Below are 27,514 nucleotides of genomic sequence, written 5' to 3' on the forward strand. Positions count from 1 at the left end.
ATTTGGCTCAGGCTACAGGACAACAGCGAATGTAGCAGCATTGCATCATGGTGCTGCTGTCAGACAAAAACCTCATACCCCCAGTTTTGATGTTTTATCGTTTCTGACTGGAATTGAATTGTGCTTTTCTGAGCGCTGTTATTTTTTTATGACCGAAAGGCCCACAGGGACCCATTACAAACCCGTTGTGTAGTTTCAAAATGCCCTGGTATCAATTGGAATATCTGACTGGATGTTACTCAGTTCCTCCCAAAAACATACATTTCAGCAGTACAAGTCTTGAATCTGACAGCAGCAGTAGGCGTGAGCACTGAGTGTGTGTAAACAGATGGAGAGTAGAGATGGCAGAAGGCACAGAACTGTCTTCACTTCCAGCTCGTCTCTCTCCATGTACGGGAATGTTAGTTCACATCACACTGAGAAATGCCTCCAGCAACATCTTTCCTGCTGGTCTGCATTTTTCAACACAGTCAACACAACACATACATACAGCACGCATGCACCATCTCTCTCCATATACACACACTCTCCTCTCCAATGGAAAGAGATATTTGCCAGATGTGTACCTTATCCAAATGCTGTTTTTCATCATCCTTGTATGTGTATGAAAATGTGTGTGTGTGTGTGTGTGTGTGTGTGTGTGTGTGTGTGCGCACGTGTTTCTCTGCTGTAAAAGACACACTCATTAGATGTACATTCTGAAGTACACTAATTAACAGCCTCGTTAACACTCAAGCAGCTCTCCTGCTGTGGCTGAGGAACAGGCAGTCAGAACACACACACATACACACACTGATGTATTATATATCTGCATATAGCTGATCTGTATTATATATATTGCGTATGCATATATACATAAGGCAACATCTGAATGCACAATCACAAGAAAAACAATAAGATTCATGCACACAGGCTAATACAAACACACCCTCCTAATACACACTTGCAAACAAGCTTTTTTAATCTAGACATCATCATTATGAGAAAGCTCCATGTTCTGCTGTTTTGGATTAGCATTAAAGGTCACGCTTTGCATATGGAGAGATTGTGGCATCAAATTGTAATACTGTAATGGGAGTCAGCTGTCACACATGGTGCAGTATGTCCGATTTCCCACAAAGCATTTACATGGCAACCACAGCTGCCTCGCACCACCACGTCTCCCACGCCCCCTTTTTTCACCACTTTTGTCGCTCCCTCATTGGCTGTACTTCAGTGATATGCATATGCAAATGTGGTGCTAAATTACTAATTATAGTGTATTGCAGTAACAACTGCAATTAGGAAAGGCAATGGTCACGCAGAGGAGAAACTAAGGTGAAAACAATATTTTGACTTAGCTTTGCAATAGCTTTGCAAGAAGAAATCTTCTCTCATGACTTAACTGACTATATTAAGATATTTGGCTTTATTGGTAATAAATGTACTGATGTTTAAGTCACCACGTAAGTTCTTATTCCTTGTGATCACACCCAGCCTATCATTACATTACATTTTACATATCATTTTGGTAACAGGTGTGACATTTCTGTTATTTGTGTTCATGAGTGTGTTTGTGTACAGTTGCTTTGTGGGAGAGATTGCACTATGTATGCTTCCAGGATTGTTCCCGTGTTGATGTGTTTGCAATACTAATGTGATTTTTGAATGACATGTACTGGTAAATAGGAATGCATAAACACTCTGAAGGACATGTTTGTTTTTTATATGTCTCCTATTACGTCTAAACGTATATCCCTCCTCTCCATCTCTTTATATGATAGTAATGGGTATGACAGAAAAATGCATTTTAAATGCCTGACAGGAGTAAAACTGTGGCTTCTTCTGTGGTTATGCATGAATGACCATTTAAACACACACAGACACACAGTAATAAAAACACGTAAACAGTGTAAAGGCCATTTGGTACTTGCTGCATTCTGTCTTCATGACGCTGCTCTCACCAGGCAACTCACAGATCCCATAATTTAGCCCTTATCTTGCTGGTGGAGGTTGTTTGTAGGGGAATGTGTGTGTGTGTGTGTGTGTGTAGGTGTAAGTGTACATGCTTTCAAGCAGCCACTTTTGTGCCTGTGGACCAGGCACCTGTAACTCTGGACATTGTATTTCCAGCCACCTTGATTTGCTCTATTGTTTGAGTCTTAAAAACGTTTGGCATTTGCAATCACTCTCCCTTACTTTGGCTAATTACTGCATTTCATTGAGTAGGTGGTGCAGTGAAAAGAGAAATTACAGGCAGCATATTTTAAAATATAGGATGCTTAGTCAATCATCCAAGTTACTCACAGTCGAGATGTGAGAGTTTAACTTTAGCAGTTATTGATGCAAAACGCTGTGTGCTGGAGGTGGAGGTTTAGAGGAGGTGGGCTGGTTGGCCTTGAGCAAACCCGCATTTACAGAAGCCAGGAGCTGAGAACTGAGATGGGATCGATGCTGCAGGTCTTATTTAGATTCCAATTACAGCCATTTCTGATCAATTGGCTCCTCTCCTCACTGGCAAACTGGGGTTCTGCCTTTGATCAATGGCCACACACACAGATGGGCTCAGACACTCAGAAACCCAACCATAAACAGACTCTCACTCTTTCTGTTTTTTGCTTTGACACGTACAAACAAGTGCACAGATACACACGCGGGCAAGGATGCAAAACCATCCAAATGAGTTCGATCAATGCCCACTCGGCCTGAGAGCAGGATCTGCATTATTTCATGCTCAGTAGTTTTAATTGATTGCAGGATAAAATGATTAGTGAAGGAATCTTTCATGTCGTTATTTTCCTTTTTCCTCACACCGAGCCTCCTGGAATTAATTTGCAAGGAGAAGCATTTGCCCTTGGATGTGTCTTTCTGGGATCTTGGTTTGCTATTGAAACACATAACGGGTACATGTTGAAGGAGCTTGCAGATTCATGCTTGGTTGTTATCATGCTCTGTGAGTTAGAAACTCTGCAGTGCATTGTACCTGAATTTTTGCACTCTTTGAAAATGACCACAATGGCAGAAAAGAAAATGTTCTTATCTATCTATTGATACACACAGTGCATATTGCATGTTCATATTAATGTAATCTTTCATCATGCTATCAATCTGTTAAAGTTCAACATTTCCCATGGGTAGAAAAGTGTGCTACCATCACCGTACTGTTGAGGTGCCTTTGCACAAGATACTGAACTGCAGAAGTGGAGAGAGTAGCCAACAGTATACAACTATCTATCAGTAGTGCAAATGTGAAGCTCTTTGACAACCTTTTCTTTGGACTTTATCCCTGTGTGTGTGTGTGTGTGTGTGTGTGTGTGTGTGTTTGTGTGTGTGTTTGGGAAGAAGGAAAGCTGAAGAATCATTGTTTAAGATCAAAACCTCTGTTTTGTTAAACAAGCAGTAGATGACCTCAAATTATTGCAGATGGCTTCACGCACGTGCACACGGATGCACTGTCACACACACACACACACACACACACACATACATACAGTGGCCCAAACTCACCCTGTGCTCTCTTCCAGCGTGCGTCTGTGTCAATATGTTTGCTTTGTTTGGATGCGTCAGTTCATTTTGTTGACTTATTTTCTGCATCAGAAACAATCGCTGCGGCAATTGGGAAGGGGATTAATTTTATGCAAATGTATGCAAATAACTGTGACACAGAACTCCATCCGCATCGGTTCTATGCAAATTATGTTTGCTAAACAGGAGTATTGGAAAGGCCTTAATTTCCCAGCCCCCTCATATCCCACCCACCCCTCAACCCTCTTCCCAATCCACCCACTTCACCCTCCCCTTGCCCTCTCCTTCCCTTTTTATCATTCCCCCCTTCACTCTCCCTTAATCCCCTTTCCACCCTTTTTCTCACTTGGCCAGCCACTTTGCCCAGTGTGTTCTCCCCAGTCTCACCCAATACACCCCCCACTCTCTCCTCCCCCACCCCTCTCATCCTTCTCTGTGCTGCATGGCTGTTAGTGGTGTGAGGAGGCACTAATGGGGCTAGAGGAAAACATTGTCATAGTGCCTGGAAAGCGCAGAGCCGGGAGCCATGCAGTAGGCAGCCAGGAAGGCCTGACATTAGACTTGCTAATGGAAGGTTAACAGAACACAGAGAAGACGGGATAGAGAGGGAAAACACAAGGCCTAGAGGAGATAAAGAGGACGACAGGACTCCAGTGGCAGCATGAAGGGTGCGCAGAGAGAAGGAGAGATAGAGGGAGAGAAAGTGTGACAGAGAAAAAAAGGGAGAGAGATAGATTGCGGCGCTTCCATGGGAGATGGCAAACAGTCTCCTGCTCTGTTGGCCCGTCCTGCCAGCACTTGGGGGGAAGAAGGGAGAGAGACGGAAGGGAGGGAGGGGGAAAATAGGGTGTCTCTTTGGAGGGACCATGCGCCAATCCTCTTTTCTGGTTTCCCGTTTCATCAGGAGATTGTGGCATCACGCGTGGCGCTTCCCTTCAAAGGCGAAGGGAAGTATGCTTGTGCATTTGAAAGGAAGGGGATTCATACCCCCCCCCCCCCATCCACCCCACCCTAGATTCCCCAGACAACCACCATGACACACACCACTGACATCGCAGCAGGAGAGAAATTCTTAGAAAACTTGCCATGGTTTTGTGCTCATCTGTAATAGCACCAAGGAAACAACTATTGCCCAAAAATAGTGGCCTTTCAGAATTAAACCTTTTAACAGTTTGTGTCACTATGCCTAAACAGCACTGTAGTGACTTGTGTGAGTGCCATGTGGTGCACTGAAGCAGTTGGTCACAGGACGAGCGCACACAGCTTGTGTGGAGCAGCCAACCACAGTCTCGCGCCTAAATGGCATTTGTGAGTAATATGCTTTTCTCTGCTGCTAGTGCAAGCAATACAATACAGCTAAGTAATATCTCTCTGCAGAGCAATACTGGCTGTCAGCATTATATGGATGAGTTGATGTCTGTGACGTGTGTATGTGTGTGTGTGTGTAGGTGTGTGCGTGCATGTGAGCGTGTTTGTCAGACCCATTTAGATTGCGGGTATAGCAGTTAGGAATTGTTCAGAGAAAGAGGGAGAGTGTCTTGCGTTAGCCATGCATCATTAGCATTTGTGACCAGTCACATGGTTGACTGTGTCTCAGCCATTAGGAAGGAAGTGTGGAATGAGAGAGAGAGAAAGTAAAAGACAGAATCACCAGGTACGATGAATGCACAGGCCTTTCTGCAGAAACATATTATTAACCTCCATATTAAAGGAAAATTCAAGTTTATTACAACTGTGGTCTTTTTATTGCAGTTTTTTGAGTTATGATGACAATTATTTCATCCTTTGTACAAGTTACTGCTGAGATCTGGGAATGCTTTGCTGTCAGCAGTCAGACGATCAGACAAAGTTTGAAATAGCCTATATTTTAACCAATTTATGAAAACCACTTTTTGGAGGTGCACCTACATGAAGTTTGGTAGGTCACTGAGTTGAACCAGGAAGTTTTTACTACCAAATAAATGTGGCAGACCTGGGAGTTTGTGTAAGACCTGTCTTATTTTTATGTGTCTTTTTTAGTTTCTGTTCGCTTTGTACCCATGATTCAACTTGGTGAATCCATTGTTATCAACCAACAGAAATACTACAAAAGTTAAGGCCAACGTTGAACCATCCTTTGATTCACACATGCTTGCGAAACAGACAGAGCAAAAGAGAAGGACAGACAAGGAAGGGACGGACACACAGGGCACCAGAAAATACAGATTTATGTGGCAATACAATGGCATGGCAGCTGGTGACAGCCATTGCGGTGACATCCAAACTCAGCAGGCCTCCGGCTCTGTTATCTGTGTGTCTGTACTGTATATACGCACTCTCAGTGTCTCCAGCAGCTCTCATCTGTCATGGCTACAGATGGCTGCTGTGTCACGCTGCTCTTTGGTTATGACTGACATTTCGCTGTGTATGTGTAGCTGATGTGACAAGCTAGCTAAACGGCTGAACTATTATGCCTGTGGCTAACAGCCTAACCGAATATGCATTTATTGTAGACACAGATGCACACACACAAACACACACACACACACACACACACACACACACACACACACACACACACACACACACACACACACACACACACACACAGTTGTGACATATAAGCACTCATATCCATTTCAGCTGTTTAGATGTGTTTAGATCCCATAAGGCCAAATGTGTTATTCTGTCACTCTCGATACTATCCAGCAAAGTTGTCTGAACAATAGCGTCTCTGCTGTTCCTGTTGCCTGCTTTCTAATTCACGCTCCATCTTCCTGCCGCAGCAGAGGAGAGGGTAACGAAGTGAGCAGAGATGGATGGGGGGATAGAGAGCGAGAGATGGCGACATGGGGAGAGAGAGAGAGTGAGAGAGGGGGATAAAGAAGGATGGAGGTGCGGGGAGTTTGATTCCTCCAGTTGTCAGAGGCGCTGCATTATTGATGTGCTGAGGATGCCACATTGTCACTGAGATTCTCACTCCTTCACGTCACGTCCTGTGTGCATGCGTGTGTGTGTGTTGGCACGTGGCGTACTAGTTTGTTGTGGTTGCACATGTCCCATAGGAGTGCTACCTGTCAACACCTCCATGTCACAGGGAGCTCTGTCAGTGACAATGCAGTCTCTGTTCCGCTGACCACATGGGAAGGGTGTACACACACACACACACACACACACTTTCTTACCGATTTGTGGGAGGTGATTGTGTGTGTGACAGGTTTTGTGTTGTGCTGAGGATTCTCCTGAGTGTCTGATTCTTTGTAAGTTTCCTCTCACTGCATGACTGTGATTTGGCTTTGTCAGTCTGCATTATGAAGTCAGAAGTAAGTCGAAGTAGCTCACTCTGTGATTGTGTGTTGGGATGATGAATCTTTGACATTGAGGGATGGCCCTTCTGCTCTGAGCTTTGTCTCATGAATTATTTAGAGAGTCGCCGCAGCAGACAGAATACCTCACCATTAGATGCGAACACAGCAATACACGATCAATATATTCATGTCACACTAGGACTGCAGCATAGAATCTGTTCTTTATTTTTTCAATAACTTTAGTCTATAAAATGTCTAAGTATAAAAAGAAAATGCAGATCAAGGTAATATATTCAAAGTGCTTTTTTTGTGCAACCAACAGTCCAAAACCCAAATATATTTATTTAATCAATTAATTATTTTTCCCCCCTGTGCTCTATTGAATTGTAATACAGGCTGTCAACAAAGAATGGCATATTTTCTTCACAGCAAAGTACCACACTGCAGTACAGAGGAGGATTAGGGCCACATGTGAAAAATGTATTTGAGTTCTGAGTTTAAAGTCAGAATTCTGGAGAAATCAGATTGATTTATCACATGTGGCCCTAATCCTCTTCCGTACTGCAGTATTTGAGGTGATGGTAAAGGTTTAGTGTGCATTTTGAGGTGCCATAGTGAAATCACTCCCTCCCTTCCCCCCTTCTGTAAGGGCAAAATTAATCATTACCTATACCTATAATATCCCACATATCGTTACCCTATGCACTTGTAATATCTTGTGTGGTGTCCACCAAGTGTACCGGTATTTTCATACAATGAACTTCTGTGAGATTGTTTTGTCTTATGCAGACTCCCCGTGAGAAATAAGTTTCCACTGTGGCTCAAGGATGAGAAAGGCTTTTCTCCTAGATGCCACATCTTTTCTCTATAGTGATAAATGTTTTAGTTATCTGTTTCTCCTGGTCAGATTCTCTCTGCACACTTTGGTGTGGAGATCTGCCCTTCAGCTGAATCACTTACTATGTGCTACTCTTATTTTTAATAAATATCACTATAAATAAGACAATTGACTTCTTTATTTGTTTGTTTTTTCACAATGAAATATGCAATTTCCATACTTTGTGACAAGAGAACAGAGGCTGACTTATGTAGGGAATTCCTCCCCCTCACCTGGCCCAAAATTGCCCTAAACTTTACAAAACTGGCAGGATGTTTCATTACACTGTTGAACAACGTGTGCAACCAGCTGCAAACATGTGCATGGGCCTGGCAAAGATTTTGCTATAAATTATTGACAGCTTGTCCAAACATTGTCAAGCTGTTGAAACATTCACAAAATGTTAGGGTTAGGGGTTCAGTATTGACCAATAAGGGGGTGTTGCTGTTGCCAAACAAGGGTGTTGGTAAAGCTTGTGCCATAAATCAGTAAGTTTGTCCAATCATCACACAACTTGGGTAGATCTTTATATTGAACTAAGTTTGTAAACTTATCTAAAAATTGGCCAATAGGGGATGCCACAAATCCTTTACATGTGGGCTTACAGGAGAGAATGAAAGTCTCTGTTTAAACATTAAGTTAAGTTCGTATACTCTGCATACATTTTGCAGTAACATGAATCATCATTACTTATTCAGTGTGTAACAATGTTAGAGTAATGAACAGATGAACAGTGTCATAATGGAAACCATGTCAGTAGTAGTTTTACATAACTATGGGGTGGTGATGGTGCAATGGATAAGACTCATGCCTTATGGTGTGAGAGACCTGGGTTCAATTCCCCATTGTGACCCATCCACCAATGTGTCCCTGAGCAAGACACTTAACCCCTAGGCTCCAGAGACGAGCGACCTCTGACATGTGTCGCAATTTTAAGTCACTTTGGATAAAAGTGTCAGATAAATGTAAAAAACTGCTATATTGTTATTTGCCTTTCATACTTAAGATAATAGAGAGTATAATTTTGACACGATGTGACGTACTGCGTGACAGTAATAATGTTACTCTTTCTAGTAGCGAATAGTATAACAAATCACTATTTCAATTCCAGTCATTAAACTAGATTATCCCAGAGAGGCTAAGGCCTTGTTATGAAACCATTGTTATATTAGTGAAAATGCAACAAAGGGACATTTCGCTGCTTTTTTCACATCTAAACCACATTGGACCAGGTCCAGCTCAAAAGCTTTCACCTGCTAACAGTCTGTGTTGGCTTGAACCCCAGAATTGGCCCTTAAGGTTATATTGCTTTGCTTGGTTTTGTTTCAACCACCAGCTAAGCCTTAAAAAATCCTTATCACATATTTGATTTCAATAGAAGCTGTTCCTTTTTCAGAGCACATGTGAAAATGCAGTGCAAGTATCAGTGCTGTAACAGAGTACATAGTTAATCCTTTTCAAGTCTTATTTAGTGAACACCATCCTTTTGTTAGCTGTTAAATAATCTACCTATTTACTTTATAAAATACTTAAATGATGATACAGGATGAAAAAATACAAAAGTGCCTTAGTAGAAATTTGCTGCAGTTAAGTTTTTTTACTCCTCACATGTTTTGTGAAGTTTAATGTCTCATGAGCCCAGCAGTGCATTGTTTTAATTTATTGGTGAGCGCTGATGGCTTGTTTCCAATCCACTATATATTGAAGTTTTTTTTTTCACTTTGTCTATACTGCAGAAGAACATTAAACACAGGGAGATGTGCTGTTGTTGAGATCCCCATGCTTAGCAATTTCAATGAAATGCCAGTGCACCTAGTAAGTTACAGCAAGTAGAGTAATAAATGTGTTTGACTCAAATCATATTTCATCAGTGCTTCTTTAGCTTTTATTGCTGTGACCTTAAAGCGTGTATAATCAGTCGCTGGCTTTGGGCTCTGGGTGAGCACCACCATCAAGATGACACACACCCTCACCCGTCAACTTGTACTCGTATTTCGCTTTTATCACACGCCATGAACAGAGCTCTGGATTCCATTTTACGGGGACTGTAATGTAAGAACTTATAACTTTTTATGACAATTTGCTCATTGGCGAAGGACTTCACTTCAAGAATTATCTGCAGTGAAAAGCAATTATCTGAGAAAACATAATAGAAACCAAATGACAGACGGACAGATAAAAAAAGAGAGGGAGAAAATGGAGAGAAAGGGATAGATAGAGAGCGTATTGTGCTGGCCATCTTCCCAGAACAGAGGGATCGATCAGCAGAATGAGAGAGCCTCACTATTTCCTCTGTCGGTAGAATGAGCCAGGCTAATAATGGAAAGCAGTCATCGTCTCCACTTGTGCTCTCCCTCTTTCTTTGCCTTCATTCCATTTTTCTGGGAAAACAATCATAGCCTCATCGGAGGGCCGCCACACTCTCCCACCGTGATCTGACATTTGAAAAACTAACCCGTTTAGCCAGAGAAGTGGGCGTCAAACTGCAATGAGCCTTCTGAAACACGGACTCACGACATCCGGGGGGAGACAACACACATATGAGTGTAAGTGTGTGTGTGTGTGTGTGTGTCCCTCTGTGTATCTCAGCCCTACATCAGAAACAATAGAGGAATCAAGAAGGCTGGAACTCAATGGTCCAATCACGGCTGCCGCATCCTAACCGCTGCTACCTGCTAGTCAGAACGAGCTAAACGACCTTTTCCACTGCACTCATTTCTGCCACTCATACTCTGCCAGTCACTCAGTTCCAAAACACAATTACTGCCATTTAGGAAGTCGAGAGGCCAAATGTTTGCTACTTGTCATGCAAGGATTTTCTTTTGTGTGTTTGTGTATGTGTGTCCTTCCTCCCATGGGTGATTATAAATATGAGTAAAAGCAAAAATGAACATAGATAATTGCTGCATGTGTTATTCCTAAGCTTGTAGCTCTGATCATTGCGCCTCTTATCACCGATTGCAATACTGGTGATGTAGAAAGTCAAAATATCGTTTGTAGTCCAGCCGCTTCCCTTTCATCCCTGTGATGTCACAGGGATAAATGCTAAATTTGCCTCATATAATGCTCGCCAAGCGACTACTCCAACACGCCCTCATAAACACAGGTGGAAAAACACCACCTGCAGCACAAACCTCTCATCTCCCTTTCAAACACTAGCTACCCTCCAGACAGTCAATGGACATAACATTGTTACTAAAATGTAGAGACAGAGCTCTGTGAAAACTTTATGGATGAAAGATACATCTGTTACAGATTAATAACACCACTCTGAAACTCTTGCTCCAGTCCATGTTGCTAAGCTGGTAAGCTGAAAGGAAGCCGTGTTTATCGGCTTCTCATTGGCCCACCCTTCTCTGCTGATTGGCTAGTAGCGCCTAACTAGGAACTGCGCATGTGCAACTCCCAACAAAGATCATTTAGAGACAAGATGTATCATTCCATAGCTAAAACAAAGCGTTCAACACACAGGGTGAGAGGAGCGGCAGCAATGTGCTGTATGACAAAAATATGGTGTTTTTTGAAAATTAATCCACGTCAACCTGCTCTGGTACAACCCCTAAATAAGATTATGAACCTGAATGAGCATAATACCACCTCATTAAAGCTGCACTAAGTGGTTTTGTGGACCCTTTGGGACTTAAATAAGCTGTCAACACAACATCATCACTGTGTACTTTGTGTAGTTGCTATGGTGAACATGTCAGCAACATTTACACATCCAGCAAACCCAGAGCAACAGTTGGTGTTACCTGTCCAGTTTTCATATCTGTTTTTATTCGGGTTTAGTCTACTCCTATGAAAAACAGCCGTCTTTTAAGCTGCTAAATGCTCCACTATGTTCACCAGCTAGTCGCTAACTGTGTCTGTCTGATGTTTGGTACTGGGCGGGTGGTGTGCACTGGGTTTATTTGAACTTTTATCAATGAAAACAGCTGGCTGCTATAAATGACACAATGAGCAGTGATGTCTAACTTTGTGTTTGCCAGTTGTTGCTGGGCAGGGAGCATATAGTGGGTATATCAAAGCTTTTTGGCTGAAAACAACTGCTTGCTGCTGCTGGAAATTACAGTGATGAGCCAAAAAAACAAATAAATTAGCGAGAGGATGTTACAACACTTTGTAAAGTTGAGGGGATCATTCTCTGTGGGTACATCACTGTCACCTTTCACATTACACACTGTCATTTGAGTATTGATTAGTGAAGCTTTAAACCTTCACATAAAGTATATTGTTCATCATTGGCAGCAGCTGTGGTTCCATCACACTCTTGTTGTGACACTCTTACTCGGCACAGCTTGCAGTGATTGAGGAGTTACCTTAGGTTCCTTGTCGTGGAAATCAAAAGCATCGGAGGGGGGGATGACTCTGAATGAAGAAGCTCTACGATGCTGAACAGACTGCTCAAGGCTGCACAGTGCCCACCGTCATATATGCTCACACAAACACACCCACTCTCTGTGGTCTGTACCGTGTGTGTGTGTGTGCGTGTGTGTGTGTGTGTGTCCTGCTGATGTCAGAGAGAACAAGCTGTCATTCAGGCAATAAGATCACAACAGGGATGTGGCATCACAATGTGACACATGTCAGTGACAGCTTACAGGCACCAACTGTTTTTCTGCTGTCTGACTCACTGGAAGGCAGCACTGGTGCAGAGGATGGACATACTGTAGGCAGATATCTAGACAGATAGAAAGTGTCTAATCCTCTTCCTCTCCCCAGTCTGGCTCTCCTCCTCCTGCTCGGTCGTCTCTTGAGATCTGTGCAGCTATGTCATCATTCCTCTTTTTATCTCATCATCAGACTAATTTGGATCACGCCCTCTCCAACTCTTTCTTCTTCATCTTCTCTGTTCTTGCCATTTGACATTTTTCTCACTTTCTTCTACTCCTCTTTCTTATTCCATTTATTTCCCATCCTCATCTCTCTTTCCTCTCCTTTCCATCTCCCTTTCTGTTCACTTCTCTCCTCTCTTGTCTCCATCTATGTTCACAACCAGATTGCTATCTGGAGCACAGTGAGGGGTCATTAAAATTCAACAACCTTGCACAATAACTTTAAAGGCTGCTTTTTAATAAAACACTAATGAGGAGCACTTCCTATCTGCTGCTCAATAGTCTGTTTGTTTCTTTCTCATTTGGTTTCCAGATGAGCAAATGTTAAATGTCTTATATCTTCATATAGTATAGGATTTTGTATATTAAAATGTAATACTTTTTAGTTATTAGACAGTAAAAAAGAGTGTCTTCAGTGAACGACTCGAACCAAGCAATTGTTTTTCACTCCCTGATTGTCACAAATTGCTACTTTTGGCCTAATTTCCCGTTCAAGAAAAAATATGTATGTATGTATTAAATACTGTTTTATCACTGTTTCATCAAGGGTCACTGGCTTGACTCTCCCTCTAGTGTGTGTTTCTGTGTGTGGCTTGCTGTGTGTATGTGTGACTTTGTGGTCATTTATTCTGTCAGTGATGTGAGTTGAGGCTCAGGAAGTTCAGTGGTTTTTACTAAGGAGCAACGCAGCTCTTACCAGTGCTACAGACCTCACTACTTCACTACACACTCTTTATCTATTAGGCAAATAACCTTTTTAATGCCTCGTAAATGCCTGATTAATGGTTTCAAATGCTCTTGCTTGCATGTTAATTAGCACAGTGGATGTAAAGTGGAGTGAATGGACACAGATAGAGAGCCTTTAGTTTATAGGACTTCAGCACTCTGTGTCTATTGCACATTTATTCGCTCACTTTGCATCCATGTATGTTTGCATATATTAATTTGATGTAAAGATCATTTAAATGTTTCTGCTTTGTTTGCAGAGCAACTCATTTCGCAAAGTCCCACTACCGTGGTTGATAATTCTTTCTCCGAGCTGTGATGTGCACGAGCAGGGCCGTCAGATCCTCTTCAGCTAGTTATTCACATGTCTTTGATCATGGCAGCAGAGCTGCTCAGTCAACACAAAATCGGCATCTTTAAAGGAGCAATATGCCCATCTCTACTACTTCCTCACCTCCTGCTGTCAGCCAGAGTTGGGGTGTGTGTGTATGTACATGCTTGTGAGTATATGTCTGACTATGCCATAATTTTGAAGTATGACATCTACTGCTGACAAAGTGTTTTAACTTCTGTTGATATATACTCTTGCTGGCTAGTCTAGACGTTTGCTCCTACCTCACTTCTGGGTGAAGAGAGTGGGATTAAGACCTTGATGTTGACATCAAGAATCAGATGAAGACAGAGAGAGACACTACTGTCAGCATAGGATGTATAGAAGTGTAGTTCAGTACATTAATTTGTCAGGGACCACGTTCAAAACACATAAATCTCATACAAGGAGAAGAGATGTATTTAGCTACTAGTTCATTTACATGAGCAGGTGTGCATTGGAATTGTTCCGTGGAGATGTTGCCAGGAGCCAAGAAAACTAAATCCTAACAACATAAACATATGCATACATGCAGGCGGATTGAACAGGACAATCTGTTCCGCAGTTGTCCTGTTAATCTGATGTGTATGTGTGTGTGTGTGAGTGCATGTATGAGTATCCATGTGCAAGACAGTGTTTTGCTGCCGGGTTTTTTTGTGCAAACTGTGGGATTGGGAATCACTTAACTTCTGTCACTAGCTGTTATGTCTCACCCAGCTGGGGGGCAGAGGAGCAGAAGGGGAGAGGCAACCATGAAGCTGTACAGGTTTTACCTAATCTGAGGGGAATGCTTCAAACATCCATCAGTCGTTTTTAGTTTCTGATTGTTTTTGTCTTTTTAGTCTCATAGTTTAGTCTCACAGTTGTACACAAGCAAACTTATGCACAGTTTTATTTGTGTGTGTTTCTGTTCGCATCAGTTCCTGTCTCGAAAGAGGAGAGACAATGGGGCCAAGTCTGGTCTCTTTAGCCCAACACAGCAGCCCTGAGCAGGGTTAAACATTCCACTACACTTACTCTGCCTCTATCACACTGGATCCATGTCATATTTTGAAGGAATTTACTGTAACACAGTGCATGGGAATGTGTGTCTTACGGTTTCGAAACACACACACTGTGTGTGTGTGTGTGTGTGTGTGTGTCTGTACATGTACGCATGTACAGACACAAATGCATACAAGGGCCCCCATCTTTCTCTCTTTCTGTGTCACTCAGCCACCCCCACAGCAGTGTGAGTCCTGTCTCTACATCCTCCTCCTCTCATCCTGAAAGGTCGGGGCTCATCACCGTGTCAGATGGAGTTTATTCATTCCTGCTCTCCACCAACGTCATTCTCACCAAGTCGGCTGTCAGAGTGGGTGAATGTCGTGCACTTGTCAGAATCTCATCTCCAGGATTTCTTTGCTTCTCCTTTTCTGAATGCCGAGACTCCCCTCCCCATGTCTCCCTCTGGATGTGTCTCCTCTTTTCATGTTTCATTCTTTTACATATTATACATAAATATATGCATGCACACAAGCAGACATGGGTTTCTTCATTGTTCCTCTGCCTGTCTGTATTTCTGATTAACTTGCAGGTGAGAAGAAGAAGAGGCACGTGATGAGATTTTCCTTAAATCCAGCCATTATCTTGACACAGAGCTCAGTCTTTCTGGCTCTTCTGCGTATTATCTGATTGCACACAGAAATTCCGTGATGCTGCCTGTGGAAATTGGTTAGCCAGACGCCATACACATGAAGGAGAAACTGAGCAAGAGAGAGGAATCGGTGGCAATTAACATCACCTCTTTACGCAGACTACTTAAAATCCTTTCACTCTCAGCATAAAAAACACTCCCTCCTTTCTCTGTCTCTTTCCTCTCTTGGGCTCTCCCACTCCTTTTTATATCCTCACCAAAATATGAGTCTTTGAATTACCCTGTTGGAGTAGAGCAGCACGGAGGGATTGCTGAGCCCATGTCTGTGCACATTCAGACGCTTGTTAGAGGATTGCTGGTGTCAGGATGCATTAAACAGGTCAGACTGAGAGCAGAGTGATGTGGGCTAATTTAAGGCATTTAACCAAACGAACATAAATGTTTTTGCCAAATAGCCCAAAGCTATAGTCAAGGCAGATTAGAGGTGGCGGCTGAGATCTAAATATTGAATCTCACTGTCAGATGTGTTACACTAAAAGCGGAAATATTCCATGCCAGAAGATGCAGCCTGGCAAACTTAGCCCTTAATTACCCGTCTTGTAAAAACCTGGTTTGAAATTAACGGTTTGTGGTTGCTGGCAGCCATAATGGCTATCATTAATTCTTGTCTGCTTTGCTGTTGTGGTCCTTCAGCTGCTATTGTCCTTAAAGCTGAGGCTAATATGAGTGTAGTGTATTGGGCTTTCGTCCGTGCTCTGCAGCCAATTAGAGCGACAGCAGCTCGTCTGTGTGGTCCAGTGGAGCGTGTCTCTGGTTCTGTCCAAACCTCACCTCGCCGCTGCTCCCTCGCCTTCCGCTGAAAACCGTGGATCCAGTGTGACCGCTCGGTGCTTTACATGCAGGCCACATCTGTGGGTGACCGTGTTAAGTGTTAGGGGTCCTCAAGGCCTCGGCGACCTACCATGCAGAAGATTTGTTCCAAGCTTTCCCTGTGAGTTATATGGAATGGCTGTGTGTGTGCGTGCGTGTGTGCGCCAGTTAGGAGACAGCCAGGGCACAACACGGCTTTTCCATTGGGCCAGACAAAGTATGCTGATAACCCAAAGTCAACAGAAACTAATACAGCAGGGGTTAGCCACAAATCCCCTCGCTTTTAGAAAGGGCAGAGAGCGGTAGAGAATAAAAGCGAGAGAATGGCAGGTTTATTAAATGCTACATCCTTGTCAGTGAAGAAAACATGGCAGGGGGAGGGAGAAAAACAGGGACAGAAAGAAAGACGGCTGTAAAGAGTTCTGAAATGCCAGCGCGATGTGAGCAAATGGTAAACTGAAATACATTTAAGTCTGGTTTATTGATGCGGTGGATTTGAGGCACTGGCAGATGTGAGTTCCCTTTCAACCTGCAGCACTGCCAGATCACAGGCCCAGACTCCCTGGGGAGCTATACTTTACCAAACACACCACTCAACTATGGATCGAAATAGAAAATGAAGGATTTTTTTATATCCCATAACAAAATGGCTTTTTGAAATAAATGTCTCTCTGTGTGTCTTTCTTGTGAGCCGTATAGGTCAGTCAGCTACTTAAGAGAAAGTAGTCAATGTTTCTCTTGCTGTCAAATACACCTTACATCGAACAGCCACTCATTGTTGTGCATTAATTTCTGAACAGAATGTACATCAGATTTATTTCTCCTTCTCCAGTGGTCTGTGTATGCACCACATTCCATCTGTGTAAACCAGCTGATAGGGAGATGCGCATTAGTCCAGCCAGTAGCAGCAGGTGAGGATTACTACGGCTCGGTGTGAACAGTCTGTACTGCGCTGCAGCTGTCAGAGAATGTAGGGAATCCATGGGGGAAGCTCACACCCACCTTCAATTGCAGGCTCGCGCTGACAGCCAGCCTCTCTCCTCATCAGCTACCCAGTCATTAGCCGAGCCTGACTCTCCTACCCCCACTCCCACTCAAGATATCCCCTACCTGCAGCTCTAAGCCTTCACCAGCCCCTCCACCTAGTTTCCAGCTAACCTTTGCTATCTTAAGGCTGAAACATGCTCAGTGTGTGCGTGGCTTGTCTGCTCTGTGGATGTGTGTGTCCTCTGCAGCCATAACAGCTTTCCTCTCATCCTTTCCCTTAAGTGAGGAGCATTTTCATGTGTGAAACAAACTCTGACATGTAAGGTAGTGCTGAAACAGTGGATTGACAGAAAATGATGATTTAAAGAATGTATTAAGCATTTACTTTTATCATGTTAAATGTTGGATATCGGGGACAGAACAAGTAATATGTATAGATATCCTCTTGGGCTGCAAGAAACTGTGATTGGCACATTTTCCTAATTTCACCATTAAATGAACTAAATCGTTAATCACTTAATTGAAGAAACCATTGATGATGAAAATAATCGTTAGTTGCAAGAAAAAGTTTCAAGAGGCACATGCAGGGCTTGCGCACATGCTGTGTTAAGTGCAATTACCTAATTGTGAGAGAGACATGCAGTGGACTTTGGGCCCTCCATTCCTTAAACTCGCCCTGTTGTTGGCCAAATGTAGCTCTCTTGCCCCACCCCAGCCCTGACTCAATGACCCCATACAACTCCTCCAGGATGCAAAGATTATCTTGTGTGTGCTGAGCCCTAGGGGTACCAGTAGGTGATAACAGAGGGGGGTTGGTACACAGCATCAATACCACACAGGTTAACACAGCCCTCACCATGCACCACATTGCTTCTCATGTACTCGCTCACCTCCACCTGCACTTCATCTTCTGTCACACTTCTGTCTTTCTTCCTCCCTTCCTCTGTACACTGTCTTAGAGTTAAATACTTTCCTCATGTCTCTGTTGCAGATTTCTTAGCTACGTATATATCAGACATTTGCAATCTCCAAACAAAAAATAGTTGCGTATCGTCTGTGTACACATCCGAAGGCAACACAAAATCACCAACGTAGTACTGAGGAGAAGAGTGGGAAATACAAGAAATATCATTCAAATCATCACAAAAAGGAAACTCAGCTTGTTCAGACATATCTGTAGAATGGAAGACAACTGGTGAAAAACATGGTGTTTGACTCAATGAAGGAATCATCGAGGAGAGGAAAACCAAACAGAGTGGCTGGATGGTATCACCGACGCCAGACAGATATCAACACACTCAGGTGCATGGCACAAAACCGTAATACAGGAAGTGGACTGTCTGGAATGCATTGGAGATCAACTGACGTGAGCCTGTGGAATGATGGATAGATAAATATATAGAATCCACCCATTGTGGGGTGGCTGTGGCTCAGGGGGTAGAGCGGGTTGCCTGTTAATCGGAAGGTTAAAGTTAGGCTATTCCACTAGTGTATGAATGTGTGTGAATGTTTGTTTCTGTTTCAGCACTGAGGCTCAGTGAATGAATGTGTGTGAATGGTGAATGCAGATGTAGTGTAAAAGCGCTTTGAGTGGTCGAAAAGACTAGAAAGGCGCTATACAAATACGGAGCATTACACTTTTTTAAATAGTTTGAATATCTTGATTCTTTCTCCCTCTGATAGTGCCTCTCTCTTCCCGTTCTCTCTTTGTCTTTTTATTTTTTCTTTCTCTATCACTACACTCTCTCTCTTCTGGTTCCCTAAAGCCCTAATCAAGGCTCTCAGATGAGGCACACAAAGACAGAAAGAAGAGAGCAGAGAGGCTCCCAGTATGTTCACTAATAGGGCAGAGGTTGGAGTCTGTCAGCTGTGGCCTTAAAGACTTTAGTGCTGTAGCTCTGACAGCACACAGCTTCTTCTGAGTTACCAGGAGACCCAAGTGCTAATACAGAAGGCACTGCATGTTCACAGGCTAACAGCTAGCTGCTACGCTATTTGGATGCTGCATGGGCCCCAAGATGAATCCAAGAAAAAACTAACATCAACAAACTTTTTTACAATAAGTATTTAATCAGGAGCCCACTCTTCTTTTCTTTTCATTCTTGCTTTCTCCTCTCCTCTTTCCTGCAACTTATGCCCCCATCTCTCCTGCTGTCTCCTCCCCCACTTGCTGTGGCTTAATCTCAGGTAATTTGAATATGTAGATGTGAAGTATGAATGATTAATTAGGGTAATGCAGAGGGATTCAGAGTGCTATACCTCTTCTATGTGGATATGGAATGACCACAGCTGATTTGCATAGATCTTAACCTTATACCACTAGTGTAAACTAAAGCCCATAGTGCAAAGTCCACTTTGAATAATTGCACATGCTCAAAAAAGGAACAAAATTAGACAAGTCATCAATCATCAATAAAGGCAGACTGTTATGATACAGTGACAGTTTTGTCATTTTCAGCCTGCTGAACTATCCACAGCCCAAATGTTCCAGGCACAGTGGGATTGTTGGGGTATGTCGGGGTCAACAAACGTGTTAGCTGATGTATTAGCCCAGCTTATAGCCTGACATTGTTACATATACGTATGTTACTCACAATGGGTCAGTGTGATCGATCATTTTCCAGGCTGACTGGTTTGATTTTCTTTCTTCTCTAATTGGACACAGGGGATACGCCAAAGGGCCTTGGATTCGCCCACACTGCCCTTTTGATGTGGTGTACCTTTGTGCACCCACAAATTACACAAATCTAACAATGCACACATGACAGGAGTATTTAGTAGTTATTTTTTTTAAACAGTGAGAGAGAGCAAAAGAAAACACAATTTGTGATTGTGACAGCTGTTACAACAAATAATATTCATAATTTTCCCATTAGGTCTTTCATCAAGCTCCACGAGTGGTTGGAGTGTTCTAATCAAAAATAATAATGTTGATTGTTAATCTTGTCTGTGTGCTGCTGCAGCTAGAACAATTGTCATTTAGTCAAAGACAAACCTTGTGTTAGATGTCTAATTTCAGACCACTGGAAGAAACCTCCACTCTCTGTTTCAGTGGAGTTGGTAAAAAATGCACAGACAGACTGTAATTGAAATGTAGTCCGAAAATATGTTTTTTCTGATAAGTTGAATTTGATAGCCTCCAAACTGTGAGCACATTTGCATATTTTTAATTAAATGTGTGGGCATGTTTTGTTTTTTTCTTGACGATCATCTAAACCAACTTGTCACTTCCTATATTATGGCATTAACTAATTAATTTTTGCCCTGACTTGTCAGTATATATCTGTTTACGCATTATTTAGGATACACCGATTTTGAACGTGTCTTTTCTGCCTCATGAGAAAACTTGAGTACTGCTGGACTCTGTGTGTGTGCCCTGTGGCGCCTGTGTGTTTGAACTGCATGTTCCTGTTATGTGTAGCAAATTTACATACCTCCTTTCAGCAAACATTTCTCTGCACGTCGTCTGCCCTTGACCAATCACACCTTTGCAGAGTGGTTGCCATGACAGCCTTATAGCCTCAGCCTCTGCAGGGCTAAAAAAGGTGTGTGTGTGTGTGTGTGTGTGTGTGTGTATGTATATACATCTTGATTTTTTATGCTTCTGCCATAAAGACACTTAGCATTGATAAGGATTCAGTTTAGTCTTGTGGGTGTGTTGGTGTTCTTATCTGGAGTCTGGTAACATGGCCTACCTGTTAAGAAGCTGATGAAGAAGCAGCAAAGTCTCCAATCATTCTCAATCAATATCTGTTTCTGATCAGCTTCAATCAATGTCTGGCTCTGTAGAGGACATCATGCTAGGGTAACAGTCTCTACTGTTTACTGATCTATGATGTATTGAGGAAAAGTCTGGGTGTCTGCATGTGTGTATTTGCGAGCATCTATTTTTTGTTTTTGTCTCTATTTTTGTGCATATGTTTGGCTTGTGGTTATATGTTTATCTGTGTGTGTGTGTGTGTGTGTTTGTGCGTGTGCGCCACTGCCAGAGGCTCAGTATGGGGAGTAGAGGGGGAGACACATTTTCTTTCATTCTATTTTTTACCAGGCCTCATAAATGTCAAACATGGATTGAGGAAATTATGCTTGTTTAGATTATTTAGATTCATCACCGCATTAATTCCCAAAGGCCTGCAGTTTTCCCTGCTCCAGTTTGTTTCACAGAAGGACATAGCGGTGTACATTCAAGTGCCCAACACACACACACACACACACACACACACACACACACACACACACACACACACACACACACACACACACACACACACAGTCGCACAAATAATGGAAGTCAAAAAGATATGTTTTCTCCCCAAAGCTCGGGGGCAAGGCAGCTGAGAGACGAATCCTTAATCACATGTACACAAGTGGAGAGAAACACACTGACACGGTGTAGAGCTATACACACACACACACACACACACACACACACACACACACACACACACACACACACACACACACACACACAGGCTGGTGAAGGTGTGGGAAGATTGTATGATGACTTGCAGGTCCAGTAAGTGTTGCAGAGGAAAGGAAGCGCACCAGAGAACGGGAGAGGTGTGGGCACAGGGGCAGCCTGGGGTCAATTAGTATTCATAAAAGACAAATGAATCCATAGCTGTGGCCTAATACCAATTACGTTTGATCACCTAATCAATTAGAGTTGGTTAGGGTTACTGTAGCTAAATAGAAAATTAACTGCGACATTCACCATTGGCGTCGAGATGACTTTTCATCACCACATCGGACATGTTAATTTCCTCATCAAGGTGGAGAATGGAAGGATATTCACCCGCCCGGTCGGAAATGCACACTCCCTGCACACACACACATGCAACCACAAAGTTATTAGAGGCCCTTTATTAAATATCCCTGTGGCCCCTTAATAGACAAATAGCATCTGATTCTATCAAGCAGAGTATAGAGAAAGGGAGAGCGCGGGAGGGGAGAAAATTAACGGAGTCCTCTGTGGCAGAGAGAATATGCAGCACTGAGAGACAGAGTAAATGAGTAATTCAGAACTGATTGATTGTACAAGAGAGAGTGAGAAATTGAGAATGAGAGAGAGTGCAAAAGAGGGCGAGATGCAGAGAGGGGGAGATGAATAAAAAGGACCCTAGATTGCAAGAGAGGGGGAAGGATTGGAAGTGAGTGGTAGAAAATGGAAGGTAGAGATGTGATAGATGGATAGTGAGAGAGAAAGATTCACATGAGAGATAGAGATGGAGTGGTAGTCACTCCCCAAACCTTTACTGGATGTTCATTAAGCTAGCCCTTCTCTATGTGCTGTTTCTCTGGTGTTACTGCACCTTTTTTCTATTCCCATTCCTAACCTAGTTTAAGTTCAGCCATTGCCTCGGGCTCGTGGAAGAGGAGTGGCAGCAATATCAGGTCAAGCCCAGGGAGGGGAAAAGCCCAGTGGTTAGTATTCCCGGAGTGTCGGAGGGAAAGAGACAGTAGGTGAGATGGAGGGTAGACAGTGTCTGGTGGGGGCAGGGAGAGGATGTCTGGAAGAACAGGCTTTAACTTAGCTAAAACCAAACACTGGTCAACTTCTGGTGGTGCTGCATGTGGCCTTTAACATCACTCTCATCAACTCTGTAGAAACATTTTTGTATACTAGAGATAGAGAACAGTATGAAAATTTCTTATCACGATTACAGTGAACAAATTAACATTGTTATCAGTATTATCAGTATTGTTAAAATGTGCTGAAAATGTTCAAAACATACTCATACACACACTGAAACCATTTTATCAAGTTTTAAACTGAAAACCACAAATAAAATTAGCAGCACTACTTCAGCTAAAACACAAACAACACATCTAAAATGGGAAAGAGCTGGACCACTGGTTCTTTGGTAAGCAGTAAGGATCACTGTCGAGTCGGACTGCCTTTAATTTGAGCCAATAATCACTTGTTTTACTCCCGGATTGCTAAACGCAGCCACGGTAACAGATGTTCTGCCACTCAGTCCAGCGTGTTCCGGAAGGGGAAGTGACATCAACCCTCTATAGCCAATACTTTATGTAAACATATGAAAATCATATGCATTAACAGTAAAGATGTAAAGTTACAAAGTATATGCAATAACCCCATGCACATTTGACATAAATACAAATGAGTCTTGTATAGGAGTCTACTGTATGATTGGAACTTTTTTACAACCAATTCAATGACTTCTGGATTTTAAATGAACAAAATATGTTGGTTGAGTGACTAAAATAAGTAACATGATCATGAGTAATGGGCAAAAAGAGTCAGCAGACACACAATGTATACAGCAGCAGAACAATGTGTAATGAAGCCCAGTTCAACCAGAAAGACTGACTCTGACATAAATCTCTCGCTTTCCCTCTCTCTCATTCACTTTCTCTCCCTAACAGCTGACTATGGGCATTCCCACCTTGTTTTCCAATCAGGTTTCACAACAATCAGCTCAGCCCATCAGGAAGTCACTATCACACTTTAAATCTGTTCTCTCCTTCGCTGACAGCCGTCATTTCAGTACAAATCGAGACGGCCTTCCTCCACCCCATTCACCTCCTGCTCCCCAGATCCAGGTGCGGTTCTGCCCAGCAGAAGCCTTGCCTCTTCTCATCAGATCCCTTAGCATCTTCTCCGTCCTTCATCACACTACCACCACTGTCTAGTCTCCATCGGGGGATTTCTATCTGCAGCTCCACCCCCTTTTATAAGCCGACCAGATACTGTGTGTGGAGCAGACAAACCCGGACCCCCTTGTTATTGTTCTCGGTGACTTTAACAGGGGAAATCTTAGTCAAGAACTCCCCAAATACAGAGTCCAATCAGAGAGGGGAACACTTTAGATCACTGCTTCACCACAGTTAGCGGTGCCTATCACGCCGTCACACGCGCTCCCCTGGGACACTCTGATCATGTGATGGTCCTTCTGATTCATATAACAATGACAAACCCTGGTTTACAGTTAAACTCAGACAGCTAAGGTCAGAAAAGGAGGAGGCATTTAGGAGTGGGGACCGAGCTGGGTGCAGGGCGTTAAAGTACAGGTTTAGCAGGGAGGTGCGAGAAGATAATCGACTGTACTCAGAGAGACTAAAGAACCAGTTCTCTGCAAACAACAGCACTTCTGTCTGGAGAGAGTTCAGACAGATCACAAACTATAAACCCAAAGTCCCCCACTCCATAAACGATTCTCCCCTCGCAAATAAGCTGAACCAGTTCTACTGCTGCTTTGAGAGTCAATCGGACACCATCCCCCGTGACTCCTCCTCTCAGCCCTCCTCAGAGCTGGCCAGCTCCACCCCCTCCCCTCCTCTCTCCATCACAGAGAGGGAAGTCAACGGTCTATTCAGGAGGCAGAAACCACGCAAAGCAGCTGGGCCGGACTCTGTCTCTCCATCCACCCTGAAGCACTGTACTGATCAGCTGTCTCCGGTGTTCACAGACATTTTTAACACCTCACTGGAGACATGGCATGTGCCAGCCTGCTTCAAAGCCTCCACCATCATCCCTGTCCCCAAGAAACCGAGGACCACTGGTCTAAACAACTGCAGACCCGCCGCCCTGACCTCTGTGGTTATGAATTCCTTTGAATGCCTTGTGTTGTCCCACCTAAAATCCATTACAGACCCACTCCTGGACCCCAAGGTTATTATAGTTTTGGATTTTTCATTAGTTTTTATTTTTATTTCGTTTTGACTTTTTGTATTCAATTTCAGTTTAGTTTTAATTAGTTTTTAACGTGAATTTGCTAGTTTAGTTTTTATTTTTTGAAAATGCTTAGTTTTAGTTTAGTTTTTATTAGTTTTAGTGTTAGTTTTAGTCTTTGTCGCTGCACGATGCCAAGCTCAGTTCAGTCCAGTTTAGTTTATTCACAAAACATTAAAATGCAAGTACAATCATTAGAAATAATGCAGATTTGTGAAAAGGGACACCTTTTTTTAAGCTATCTGAAGCTTGTAGGGGCCCAAACACTAAGCATGCATATATATATATATATATATATATATATATATATATATATATATATATATATTTGAAATACTAACACATTGTCTAAATAAATGCTACAAATCTGAAATGAAGCACATGCTACATCTACGGTATAATTTAAAACCTACATACAGAAAACCCTAAGAGCAAACTACCCTAATCCTACTTCCCAGTGGTCCCAAGAAATTAATAATAATAATAATAATTACATCAGTCTGTTCTATCATTCTTGGTTAAATAGGTGAAATACAATAAATGTAGCTGATGGACAGCTAAGAAATTGGGAGATAGTGGAGGCCCCCTTTAGAGCCACAAACAACAGGTCCCTAGCACCCTGAAGGCAAGTATGACTGGCTGACATGCAGTAAATATAATGACCAGTAGACAGTTAACCCAGTACAAGGGGAGCTCACAATCAGTGGGCAAGGAACAACTTTATCCCATACACAGGATGAGCACTAAGCCAGACCATCAGAACAGAACAAGGAAAAGAAAACCACTAAGACAGTGACTCACTACCTGCAACCCAAACTAAACTGTACAGTTGTTGCGTTCATATTATTTTGTACACATGTAAGCCATGTATAAAAGATGATAGGAAAAATGTTCAAATCCCACCAACTACGCAGACGATCCCTACCTGGGTCTCCCCGACTAAGTTAGCCTCCCTATAACGTTACATGGGGTTCTCGTCATAACAGCAGTTCCCAGCTGCTACGCTGCAGCCAGACGCCGCCCTGACCCCGGGCTCTCTTGATGGATAAAGCAATTGTGGCAGGCCAGCCACACGGCCAGCTCTTCACGTGGAGGAGAAAAGCATAACACACCCGTGGCTCACCAACAGGTGCCTATCGGACTTTGCTAATTTGCTAGTCACCGCACGCACAACTAAACTGCCGGTCCAGCAAGAGCCACTGCCCCACAACGTCAATTCCCCCGGCTTTATATCCACTGAAATGTAGGCTTCGGTCCTATGAAATAAATAAATAAATAGACAAAAACGAATGACTTTTACTTTCATTTGAGTTACTTTTAGTTAGTTTTGCAAACTTACAATATAGTTTTAGTTAGTATATATATATATTATAGTTTTTGTAAAGCATTGTTTTTATTATTTCAGTTAATGTTTCAGAATGTTTTTTCACATCTAGTTTTCGTTATTTTGTTCATAGTAGTGATGAGGTCAGGGGTATGAGTCACACAAATAATTTAAGTTTAGGCTACCAAAACACAAGGAAGTTTAAGGAAAGACTGCGGTTTTGCTTAAATATTGTCATGCTAGCGGCAGGAATTGGCACAAAATCTTGGGCAGACATTTAGGTTTCCTGATGGTGTATCCTCTTGACTTTAATGATCCCTTGTCTTTTCTGTTAACAACACAAGGTTGACATTTATGATTTTGAGTGAAATTTGAGTCTCTAAAACTACTGGATAGTTTAAATGAAAATTTGTTACAGACATTCATGTTTCCCCTGAGGATGAATTTTGGTGATCACTTTGATCCCCTTACTTTTCATCTTGTTGTCATAAGGTCAAAATTTCCATACTTTAATACTTTGTTTTCTTTTCAAATACCTGCAAAACTTATGACATTCCCATCAATCTCAGGGTTACTTTGTGTTTAGTGCTAATTAGCAAACGTTGCATACTGACATGTGCATTTAGTTCAAAGCACTGCTGTGCTTGAATAAAGCTTCATAGAGCTGCTAGTGTGGCTGTAGAATCAACCAAGACCAATACTTTAATTTTTCCAAGTGCTTTCGGCCTAACCGTAAAAAGCTGAATCATGCTTTAGTTATCAGGAGGAGGTTTTGTTGTGAAAGGAAATTAAATACAATAACAGTGAACATTTTACACTTTCAGAAGGAGCATTTGTATGGGTAGTTTGCAGTTTGCACATATGTTCAATATAAACACTTCCTTGTTATGTTGATAGGAAATGTAAACTGAGCCGAATTACATTTCTTGCATAACAGAGTTTGCCAATGCAAGTTAGTTGTATATGAGCCTTTTTTATAGGCAACGTGGTTGCTTATACCCATCAATTTACTTTTGCATTTGTGTTAATCTTTGTGTGTGTATGTGTATGTGTGTGAGCATGTTTCTGAAATACAATGTAGACATGTGTGAGCACAAACTGCATGTGAGTCCAGCTGGTGGATATATGCACAGAGGTGACAACGAAGCTCGCTCCAGGTGGCTGTTCATCACTTCATGTACTATAATACGTGGATTAGATCTAATACTACATGTGTCACATGTGTGGATCACACCTATACCCAGAAATCCTCTTCATTCCCACAAATTAATTTCTCTCTGCCCTCCATGTCTTGCCCTCTCTCTATTTTGTCTCTTTCCTCCTTCTGCTCTCCGTCCCCTCCTCCCTCCGTGTCGTTGAGGCCAATGGCCGAGACAGGCTCGCAAGATGCAGTATTGATGTG

At 42.6% G+C, this 27,514-nt stretch overlaps 1 protein-coding gene across 1 annotated transcript in view; it reads left to right on the top strand.

The window, feature by feature from the left end:
* The window catches only part of dab1a (DAB adaptor protein 1a), a 202,849-nt gene that overhangs the window by 83,072 nt on the left and 92,263 nt on the right, over nt 1–27,514 (top strand). The gene's annotated exons all lie outside the window — the stretch shown is intronic.

The sequence above is a fragment of the Micropterus salmoides genome, unplaced genomic scaffold (assembly GCF_014851395.1).
Source record: "Micropterus salmoides isolate LMB-PRFRI ecotype aquatic unplaced genomic scaffold, ASM1485139v1 Ms_hic_scaffold_13, whole genome shotgun sequence".
Classification (NCBI taxonomy): Eukaryota; Metazoa; Chordata; class Actinopteri; order Centrarchiformes; family Centrarchidae; genus Micropterus; species Micropterus salmoides.